Below are 11,514 nucleotides of genomic sequence, written 5' to 3' on the forward strand. Positions count from 1 at the left end.
GTGTGGCCCGCAAACATAACCATGCTGGATATTCGGCATGCAATGTGAAGCCTTTCTGATCACTCAATAAATTGAAGGTACCATACCAGATTATTAAAATATGAGAGAAACTGCTGTGGGAGAAGGAGATGTGTACATTTGTACCTAAAACTAATCAAAAGAACTTGTGTTACTATAGTCATGTCAAAGTAGACTTTAGAAGGTGAAATATTACCATAGAGAAAAGAGTCCCATCACATGACAACAAAGAGGACAATTCACCAAGAAAGCGTAACAATCCTAAATCCTGGGGTTTAAACTGAGAGATTGGCAAACCTTTGTCTCTTTGGTATTAAAAAACCGTGGGGGATCCGACTATGTTCTTCAGAGGTTTCCACATAACTTTTGAGCCTCCTATGTCATGCAACTTCAAAATCTGGTAAAATGTCTCTAGAGAGAGGTTGGCTGTGTGGTTACATCCAACTTCCTCCCACTGGTCTTTGTATTTTCATCACCCTGAGACTAAGGGAGTTTTACCATCCCCTCATAGAATCTTTTGCTTAACTTTCAGTCTCTGTGCGCCCCAGAATTTAAGAAATATTTTATGAGGACTTTGTGATATTGTGATTTATAATAAGATATATGTACTGAGTCTTTGGCCCAGTTTCAGGCACAGAACTCCTAAAATCCTTAGACTTTCCTAAATGCCCAGAGATATAAAAGTATTCTGTTATGTTAATAAAACAACTTAGGAAGCACCCAAAGATGAGGGTGGAAGAGAGGGGCTGGTTCTCTGATTTGAGGGTTGAAACGTCCAGTCCTATCCCAATCTCCTGGTGATGGGAGGAGGGTTGGAGATTGAATTCAGTCACCACCAATGGCCAAAGATTTAATCATACCTATGTAAAATAGCCTCCATAAAAAAAACCCCAAAGGGATGGGGTTTGGAGAGGTTCCCTTGGTAGACACATGGAGATGTGGAGGGAGTGGTGTGCTTGGAGGGGGCATGGAAGCCAGGTCTTTTCCTCGTATCTTTCCTGTGCATCTGTTCTATCTGGCTGTTCTTGAGTTACATCCTTTTATAGTAAACCAATGGTCTGATAAGTAAAATGTTTCTCCAAGTTCTGTGAGCCATTCTAGCAAATTAATTGAATCCATGGAGGGAGTGGTAGAAACCTCTAGGCTCTATATAGCCAGTTGGTCACAGCCATAGGTAACAACTGGGGCCTTCAACCGGCAGGATGAAGAGTCTTGTAGAACTGAACCCTTACCCTGTGGAATCTGATGCTATCCCCCAGTAGATAGTATCAGAATTGAGTTGAATTGTAGGCCACCCAGCTAGGGCTTTATAAAGAATTGATGGTGGCGTGGAAATCCATCCCCCACAACACACTGGAAATTGGGAGCAGAATCATTGAAGCCTTTGAGGTCCTTCAAATCTCCAACTCGTTTTATACCAGCCCAATATGGTTGTGACCAACTTTTAATTTCTCTTTTCTCTTTCCCCAGGAGAGGTCCTAGGCCTGGGCCACTCCTAGTTCTCAGCCTGGGGTCAGAATGAGCAAAGCCCTTCGTGGGGAACAATGACTGAAGATCATTAGCTCACTCACCCAGGACATAAGCTTTTCAGAAATTTTAATCTAATCCTTGTTCCCACAGCATCTTGATGTCTTCAAAATTGGATTTCTGTAATTTATCTGACTTTTTCTAGGCTTAGTTTTTTTGAGTCCAGTGGGAGTGTAAGTGTGACCCAGCCTACTACATTTGAAAGTAGAGATCCTTTTCTTTATTAATTTTTGGAAGGTAGACTACCTTTCATTATGTTAAGTTTATCCTAATTTTATGAATCTTCTCTTGCTTTTGGGAACTTCTTGTATTTAGAGATACAGTCACCAGTTTATTGAAATAGATCATTTTCATTGAGGAGCAATATAAAAGGATTTCTTTGAAATTCAGTCTCTATCTGGAAACATGAGTTGATATTTGCAGAGTTGTGAAACTAATATGTATGAATAGGCTTTGGATATACAAATACAAAGGTTTTTTTTTTATTATAATGTGGAACAACAAAAGTAGGATATTTCCTTTTATATTATTTATTTTTATAAGCACTATAGAGATATTACATCCAAAGTAAAGTCATAGACAGTCTTCTCCTAAACAAAGGCTTCTCAGACATATAAATCCAAAAGAGAACAAATGTCATTTTTGAGCATACAGTTTTTATTCAGCTATTTTCATGTAAATTTTACATTGTAAAAATAAGACAATTCGGGCTGCAAAGGGTTAGGAATCTTACATAGAATCACACAAGCAGGAGACTGAAGGGCCAGCATTCAGACCCCTGGAAGTAAGTACAAACCTAGACTCCTAGTCACATAAAAATGTGAAATGAGGTTATAACTCAAAGATTCTCTGTAGTTCTGTTCTGTTACAGTTGCAGCATAAAATACATAAGAAAGTTAAATAGTGTCTCCTATGATAATTCTAGGGTCACCGAAGCTCATTTACCTGGAGGTTGAAGGAAACCATCCTGGAAGTCTTCCTGTGGACCAATCTTTTCTTCCAACTACTAACCATATATTAATGTCTTATGACTACGTTGGCATGTTAGACAGCCACAGGGAAGACAGGATCCTTAGCAAAAGTCAGTTTCCAGAAGGTGGAGAGACTGTTGAGAGACACTGTTTTGAAGTAGAGGACTTTGTGGATGACATAATGGATGAGTTCCTGAGGACACAGTGGAATGATTTCAAATGCTGAACCTAGATAAGAATCGAAATGACAGTAGGGGATTCAGAGCCACAAGCAGGAGACAGTGAATGATCCAAGAGTCCTGAACTTTGGGAGGTGACTGATTGGAACAGGAATAAAGACACAATGGAATTAGTTCTGAAGGGCTTCAAGGCAGATGGCACAGCGGGGCTGTGAAGTTGGGTAGAGAGAAGAGTGAGAATTGGAACTAAGACAAACAGAGTGGGTCTTTCTGTGGGGAAGCCATTAGGGCAACACGCAAATCACAGAAGGGTAGGAAGCCAGGCCCAGCGAGGGCAAGAACTCCTGGAAGAAGCTGAATGAGCCATGTTCCACTTCTTCAGCCACGATCTCTTTTGATTATCACTTACAAGTTCTTACATTTGCAAATTTTCAAGCTCACAGTTCCAGTTTTTAGAGCTGAAAGAATATCACTGACTGTCATGATGAATAAAACCCTGTATTTCTCAGGTATTCCTTTTTAGTAAGACTATTTTTCCTTACCAGGTGTCTATTAAAATAGTCATCCCAGCTTTAGCGCAGTCAGTTTAAAGCTTTACCAAGTAATTTCGAGGGCACTCAATGATTCAATGATTGAAAAGTTAGCTTAGATCCAATCACTAATAGTGTTTTATACCATCAGCTTCCCTGGTTCTCATGCTTTCAGACTCAGATTGAATTCTACAATCAGCTTTCCTGGGTCTCCAGCTTGCAGACAATGGACTGTGGGGCTTCTCAGCCTCCATAATCATGTGGCCTATTCCTATAATACCTGTGTATCTATCTTTCTATCTGTCTGTCCAACTGATTGTCTCCTACTGGTTCCCTGGAGTACCCTAACTAATATGCTAGATGAAGTGTAAGATCTTAATGTTTGTAGCCCATATGCAAACATTTTATTTTTTTAAGATTTTATTTATTTGTTAGAGAGAGAGAGAGAGAGAAGCAGGCTCCATGCAGGGAGCCCGACATGGGACTCGATCCTGGGACTCCAGGATCACACACTGGGCTGAAGGCAGCACTAAACCACTAAGCCACTGGGGCTGCCCCAAACATTGTAAAATATAATTTTATCTTCTTTGGCTTTAGGAAGAAATTAGTTAAATAAGTATAGTATGTTCAACTAGGTAAATTCAAATATACTATTCAGTCTGAGTAAACATAGCATATTACTTTTCTGGGTAGTTTATTTTGTCACAGAATTCACCACTCCATACAGTTAGATCTTTTAAAAAATTTGACCCTTGTGTTTCCAGGGCATGTACTCTGCCTCCGCCTAGAATGGTCTTCATACTCTGTACCATTTATTTAAAACTGAATCCCAACATCTCCTCTGTACCTGTTTCCCTGACCCTCCTCCCTCTATTGCTACCATTCTGAGTGACTTATTCCATCATCTAAACAATTTCTGGATATATATATATATTTTTTAATATATAATACATATTTTATATAAAAATAAATATATAAATTATAATATTTGTCTTATTTTTACCATACTGTTTTTACCATACTGTTTTATAGTTTCTATGTCTATCTCACAGTGATTATTCATGGGGATAAATCATATCATTTTCATTTGTACATCCACAGCACCTAGCATAGTATATAAATTATAATATATCACTGAAATTTCAATACCAGTTTATTTTTTATTTTTTTATTTTTTTCAATACCAGTTTAGAATTTAATAGTACAAATAAGCATTGGCTTATTCTGTATTTTACATTTTGTGTACTTTGATTTGTTCTTTTGAGATGCCCAGACTATTCTTTGGTTATTTTTCACTATCACTATCATTTTAATGTGATTTTTAGTAGAAACATTTTTGTCACTACCGAAACATTATTTTGGCAGGCTAATTTGATTAGTGGTGCATTATAAAATTCAACATTGAAAAATTTAAAGGATCATTTAATAAAAATTCCTTCACTTTGTATTTACTGCTGTATATACTGCCAGTGAACTTGTAAAATTGGTAGGAGCGAACAAGTGACCCGCCCAGCATATGTGCTTGCACTGACTGTTCTGCTACCAGCTCGGTATGAGTTCACCATGACTTACTAACATGATGTTTTGACAACTTTCAGCCATCACATAGCACCAAACTGGTAGAAATCCAAAAGTAAACCTGGCACTGGAATTAGTGGCAGAATTGATGTTTAATTTGGTTCTCTAGATGATTCATTTACTCCTATGTTTGATCTCCCAGATTCACTGCTACATCTTGAAAGTGTCTAGGAAACTTTCCTTCTTGGGTACTGCATCCATCAAAACATTTTGCACTCTTGGTCATTGTTGGATATAACACACTATATGCTCAAGAATTCCTGTCATTTCTTGTCTTGAGAAAAGGGGAGGTGGCATAGTTACATTTGGCACCTAAGTACTTTCCACTCAAAATAGAGGTATTGGTGGAACTCTTTGTAATTAGACCAGCTTTTCCTTTGTTGACCAAAAAAATTTTTTTTAAAGATTCTACTTATTTATTCATGAGAGGCAGAGAGAGAGAGAGAGAAAAAGGCAGAGACATAGGCAGAGGGAGAAGCAGGCTCAATGCAGGAAGCCTGATGTGGAACTCGATCCCAGGACTCCGGGATCACGCCCTGAGCCAAAGGCAGACACTTAACCACTGAGCCACCCAGGTGTCCCTTGACCAAAAAAATTCTGTCTCCATTAAGTCCTACAGGAATTTTGTTTGTTTGTTTGTTTTAAGATTTTATTTATTTACTTATTTATTCATGATAGAGAGAGAGAGAGAGAGAGAGAGAGGCAGCGACACAGGCAGAGGGAGAAGCAGGCTCCATGCACCGGGAGCCCGACGAGAGAGAGAGAGAGAGAGAGAGAGAGAGAGAGAGAGGCAGTGACACAGGCAGAGGGAGAAGCAGGCTCCATGCACCGGGAGCCCGACGTGGGATTCGATCCCGGGTCTCCAGGATCGCACCCTGGGCCAAAGGCAGGCGCCAAACCGCTGCGCCACCCAGGGATTCCCCCTACAGGAATTTTGATTCACAGTCTTCCAATCCTAGGCTGTCTCTGTGGTTGTATTCCTAACTTATTAAATGCATGCAATTAATTATAATTAAAGGTAGAAAGTTACAATCACTGTAAGAGATTTTTAAAAATATTTTTAAAAAATTTACTTAGAGGGTGTGAGAGTGTGAGCAGGGGGAGGGACAAAGGAAGGGGCAGAGAGAATCTTAAGTGAGTCTTAAGTGCAGCAGGGCTGGATGTGGGGCTCCATTTCACCACCTGAGCCGAAATCAATTGTTGGATGCTCAATCAACTGAGCCACCCAGATGCCTCTTTAAGAGATTTATTTATTTATTTATTTATTTATTTATTTATGTATGTATGTATGTATGTATTTATTTATTTTATTTTTTATGTTTTCAAAGATTTTATTTATTTATTCATGAGAGACACAGAGAGAGAGAGGCAGAGATATGGGCAGAGGGAGAAGTAGGCTCCCTGCAGGGGCCTGATGTGGGACTCCATCCCAGGACCCTGGGATTGTGACCTGATCTAAAGGCAGATGCTCACCACTGAGCCACCCAGGTGCCCCTGTAAGAGATTTTTTATAAGATAAAACTGTATAAGATTTCAGATAAGTGAGATTGCTTTTATCTAGAATATCAGAAAAGACATAGGAATATAGTAAATGCATGATAGCCATACCAACAATCGTAACACCATGAGCATTGTAGTGGTCATTTTCTGGTTCACTTCACCCTTAGCTACCATTCTGTTCCTTTCCTTTTCCTACTAGAGTCTATCTGCCTGACCACTAGGATCCAGACCTACATAAGGTTGTATGTCAACTCTGTGCAATTAGAGAAAGATGTACCTTTCTTGCAGGTGAATGCAGTCCAGCATCAGATTTGTACAAGTTTAGTAAGCAGAGCGCATGCTGGGTTTGAGTCCTCATTTTTTCCCCCTTGGTTGGATGCCCTTGTTCAAGGCATCGCCTATGTAATTATCTATGGTGGTGCTGACATTGTAGCATAAATCAATTTAGACTAATAAGATACGAGGATACATACATGGAGGCTTTTGAAAATAAAAGCTCTTTCTCCTATGGAAGCTACTAAAAAAGACTCTATGTCCAACTGGACATGAATTAGAAAGCATACAGTCTTAGTTACTACAAGTTAATATCATGGGACCAGGTTAATATCTTGGGACAAGCCCTAGTAAAAAGCTATAGTGGTAAGTATATAACATACAAACAGGCAGAAATGGCTCAATACAATACAGGTTTGTTTATAACTTACATCAAGACTAAATTTTTTCATTGCTTTCCATACTTTTAGGGATTAAGATCTTTAACATTGTTCTTAACAGATTTATGGAGGAATAATTGACATGTGATGAACTGCATATATTTGAAGTATACAATTAGATAAGTTTGACATATGTATACATTTATAAAACTATCACCAGAGTCAAGAAAATTAACATATTTGTCACCCTAGAAGATTCCTTGTGCTCCTTTGTAATTCTTCCCAACAAGCCATTCTTATCCTCATCCTCTCCCTAGACAACCACTATTCTGCCTTTGGTTACTATGCATTAGTTTGTATTTTGAAGGGGGTGAGGGAAATATATATATCATACAATGTGTACACTTAATTTTTCTGGCCTTTTGCACCCAGCATAATTATTTTGACATTCACCCACATTATTGCATGTATCCATACTTAACTCATTCTTATGGTTAGGTAATGTACTACTGTAGGGATATATGACACAGTTCCCCTGTTCAGTGGTTGATGGACATTTGGATTGTTTCCAGTTTTGAGCTATTACATATAAATGTACATCCACATACACGTCTTTGATGGGCATATGCTTTCATTTCTCGGGGGTAAAGACCTAGGAGCAGCTGGATCGTATGGTTGGTGTATGTTCAACATTTTTAGAAGCTATTAAACTATTTCCAAAGCAGTTGCTCTGTTTTACCTATTTTTTTTTCAATTCTTTTACCCCTGTGTGTTTATGTAGGTTAGTTTTTGTTGCCATGGCCTCAAATTCACTAATAAGTCTCCTGCATTTGGTTAATATCATCTAGTGTGGTTTTCATTTCAACCATTGTAACTTTCACCTAAAAGCTCTGATCTTTTTAGTCTCTTCTCCACCAGTTTTATTGAGATACAATTGAAATGTAACACTGTATTAGTTTGTATACAACAGAATGGTATGATATATATATATATATAAATAAAAATATATTTATATATTATAAATATATGTGTTACATTTATAAATGTAAATGTATACAAATGTATACAAACTAATACAGTGTTACATTTATATATTTTATATAAAATATATATTTTTATTTATATATAAATAAAAAATAAATATATATGTATATATTATTAATTATAATTAATAATTATATTATTATAAATTAATATATAATATATTATATTAAGATAATATATTATATTATCTTATAGCTGGTTTTATTAATTTAATAAATTTCTGAACATATGAAGTATAGCTAGTACAATTACTGTTTTAATGCCTTTGTCTGTTCATTCTATTATCTGTGTTAGTTCTGGGTCGATTTTCGATTGATTGGTTTTCTTCTTCATTATGGGTAGTATCTTCCTGCTTCTTTGCATGCCTAGCAATTTTTGATCGGATGTCAGACAAGGTAGATTTTACCTCGTTGGCGGCTGGTTTTTGTATTCCTATAAACATTCTTGAACTTTGTTCTGCGATACCGTTATGTTAGTTAGAAACAGTTTTATCCTTTTAGAACTTGCTTTTAATATTTGTTGGGCAGGACTAGAGAAGCATTTAGTCTTAGGCTAATTTTGTCCCACTACTGAGACAAGACCCTTCTAAAACCTTTCCCCAGTATTTCATAAACTATGAGGTCTTCCAGCTTAGCTGATAAGATGTTTCTAGCCCTGTGTGATCTCCAGGAACTGTTTCCTCTAGAACATTCTTTTTCCAGCCTTAGGTAGTTTCCTCACACACATTTGCTGATGAGTATTTTGCTGAACACTAAAGGGGATACCCTCTGCATTTCTCTTATGTTCTCTCTTGCTGTTTCCTTTCGAGTACTCTATCCTGTAAACTCTGGCTGCCTGCGTGTCCCCAGATTACCATCTCTGACTTCTCAGTTCAGACAGGTGTGCTGGGTCCTCTCTGGGTTCCCACTCCCTCAACCACGTCCTGGAAGCTTTTGAGACAGTTGTAGAGCTTACCTTGTTGACTGTCTCTCGGGGATCACTGTCCTTCGCTGCCTGATATTCATTGCCTTGTAAATCATTGTTTTAAATATTTTGTCCAGTTTATGAATTGTTTCAGGAAGGAAGGAAAATCTGATCCCTTTACTTCATTCCACAGAGAAGTCGAAGTGCCTGAGCTCCTTAGATCCTATGACATCTTCATTTTCAACATACAGCTTGCAAGATCTCTGTGTTCTTTTTCATCAAGCTGTGGAAAGAGAAAGAACATGAAGGATTATGCATAGGTAATTTTATGAGTCAAGTCTAAAAGTTGTTGCTCATATCTGTGACATTCCCCTGGCCAGACATAGGTCACATAGTTATATCTGACTGAAAGTTCAGTGGGAAGTAGTCAAGCTATAATCTCAGGGAAACACAGGAAATGGTTTCGGTGAATGGCTGGCCAATTTCTGCTACTTGCACCTTTGTGGGCATCACATACCTATTTAACTCTTCCTGCCACATAGTAGAAGACAGTTATTTCATGTCAAGAGAGACTACCATCCGGGTATTTATGATCTTCAGGTGATGCTTTTTTTCCTCTACATTAAGTTTGAATCATTTTGCAGCATATAAAGCAAAAAGCAAGTTTTTTGCTCTTCCATGCTCACCCAGTAAGTAGTACTGGACCAGGGATAAGATAATTGCAATGAAAACTTCCATTCAAAGAAAAGAGTAGGATTCTACTGCAGTGTGTGGTCCTTGGCAATGTTGAACATTCTGGCAGGCAGGCTTTGTGCCTGCCCTCTTCCCTAACAAATGGAAATAAAGTAAAACGTTTATTTTACTTTCTGAAAACATTTCATCTTTTATTTTTTGCATGTCCCGACTCTTCCCCTGGGAGGTGCCTCCCTATTAATTATCCTCCACTATCTTTCAGGAAGTTAGGTTTGGGGAGTAAACCTTTCTTAGGGGTTGCACAAATTTTAATTTTAAATGAGATATAGAAAAGCATGAGAATTTTGTAAAATTTTAAAAACTATTCAGTTATCTAATTTACTATATTTGATAAAAAGTTACTATTTGCGGGACGCCCAGGTAACTCAGTGGTTGAGCTTCTGCCTTCGGCTTAGGGCATGACCCCGGCCGGGGTCCTGGGATCAAGTCCTGTATTGGGTTCCCAGGACTGGGCGAGAGCTTGCTTCTCCTTCTACCTATGTCTCTGCCTCTCTCTGTGTGACTCTCATGAATAAATAAATAAGTAAATCTTTAAAAAAAAAAGGTTACTATTTGCATCTATTTTAATATAATTATCATAGGTAAAAATGAGAATAAATGGGTTTATTTGATTCCATTTGCTATAATATTCATCTTGAAATAGAGCATTTATTTTAGTGCTCGATAAATTGAATCTTACCATATATTACATGTAGCATCATATAAAGGATATTTTTATAGATTTTTCTTTGTTGAATATCACTCTGGATTAAATCTTTAATTAAAAAAACTTTGAGTCTTTATTAAGATGTGTGAAATGCTTTGATGCTCTTAAGATAAGAAGTGCTAAGTGCGAAGTATAATTAGATTTAGCAAATTTGCACATGCTAAAAATTGTGTTCAAAGACCACATTGATTTTTTTGTGAAATTTGCATTTTGGATGAACTCCCAAAATATATGAAGGATAATTTATATAGCTCAAGAAGACTATTTTTATTACTCCCTATTTCAGTTTGGAAAAAAAGCCCCACAGATGTTTTATTATCTTTTGAAAAAGGAAATGATATTTCCTTAACATGCCATTTCCTGTGATATATCACTTCATACATATGGGGTTAAAAATAGAAAAAACTCATTAACTGTAGTGATGTTATACCTAAAAAGCTCTATTTGGGTTCAAAACTAATAATTGCCTGAGCATTATCTTAAATACACTTTTAAGGGACAATGGAAGATGACTGTTTGGAAAAAATACATTTCATAATGCTTGAAACAAAGGAAATCCCCATTATGTAAACAATTAGATTTAAGAAATCAAGATACCTATATGGTATTGTTTTAACTGTATTTACATATCTATGCGTATATACACTTCAGAGGAATAAACATAGAAATAAGTAATAAAATACAATGCAGTAAAATGTTGGCAGTGATTATTAGCCAATGAAATTATGAATGATTTATTTTTTGTACTTTCTGTATTTGCCACACTTCCTGAAAATGTGCTTACATGAATGTATAATTTTTAAAAATTAAACATAATCTGTTTGTCTCAATGTGATGAATAAAAGAAAGAAAATAAATTATTTCTTTTTTACTGACTACGTTTTGCTCCTTCATAAATTAGATAATGATGCATGTATAGAACAGACTGGTGAGAAAAAGTTCAGAAATCATTGCTATTAAGCAATGATTATATAGTTTTTAAAATATTTACTTATTTATTTGAGCGAGTGGAGACAGAGGGAGGGAGAGGGAGAGAATCCTCAGACTCTGCTGAGGGCGGAGTCCCACACTGGGCTCCACAAAGGGTGGGGCTGGGGGCGGGTCTCTAGGCTGGATCCCAGGACTGTGAGATCAAGACCTGAGCTGAAATGC

General features: G+C 37.1%; 1 long non-coding RNA gene across 1 annotated transcript in view; it reads left to right on the plus strand.

The window, feature by feature from the left end:
* Positions 1 to 11,237, plus strand: part of LOC125753233 (uncharacterized) — a 52,299-nt gene extending 41,062 nt beyond the window's left edge. Inside the window, exon 2 of the long non-coding RNA XR_007404524.1 lies at positions 9,097 to 11,237. This is a non-coding gene — a long non-coding RNA (uncharacterized LOC125753233). The remainder of the gene's footprint in view (positions 1 to 9,096) is intronic.
* The last annotated feature ends 277 nt before the right edge of the window (positions 11,238 to 11,514 follow it).

Source organism: Canis lupus, chromosome 21 (genome assembly GCF_003254725.2).
Source record: "Canis lupus dingo isolate Sandy chromosome 21, ASM325472v2, whole genome shotgun sequence".
NCBI lineage: Eukaryota > Metazoa > Chordata > Mammalia > Carnivora > Canidae > Canis > Canis lupus.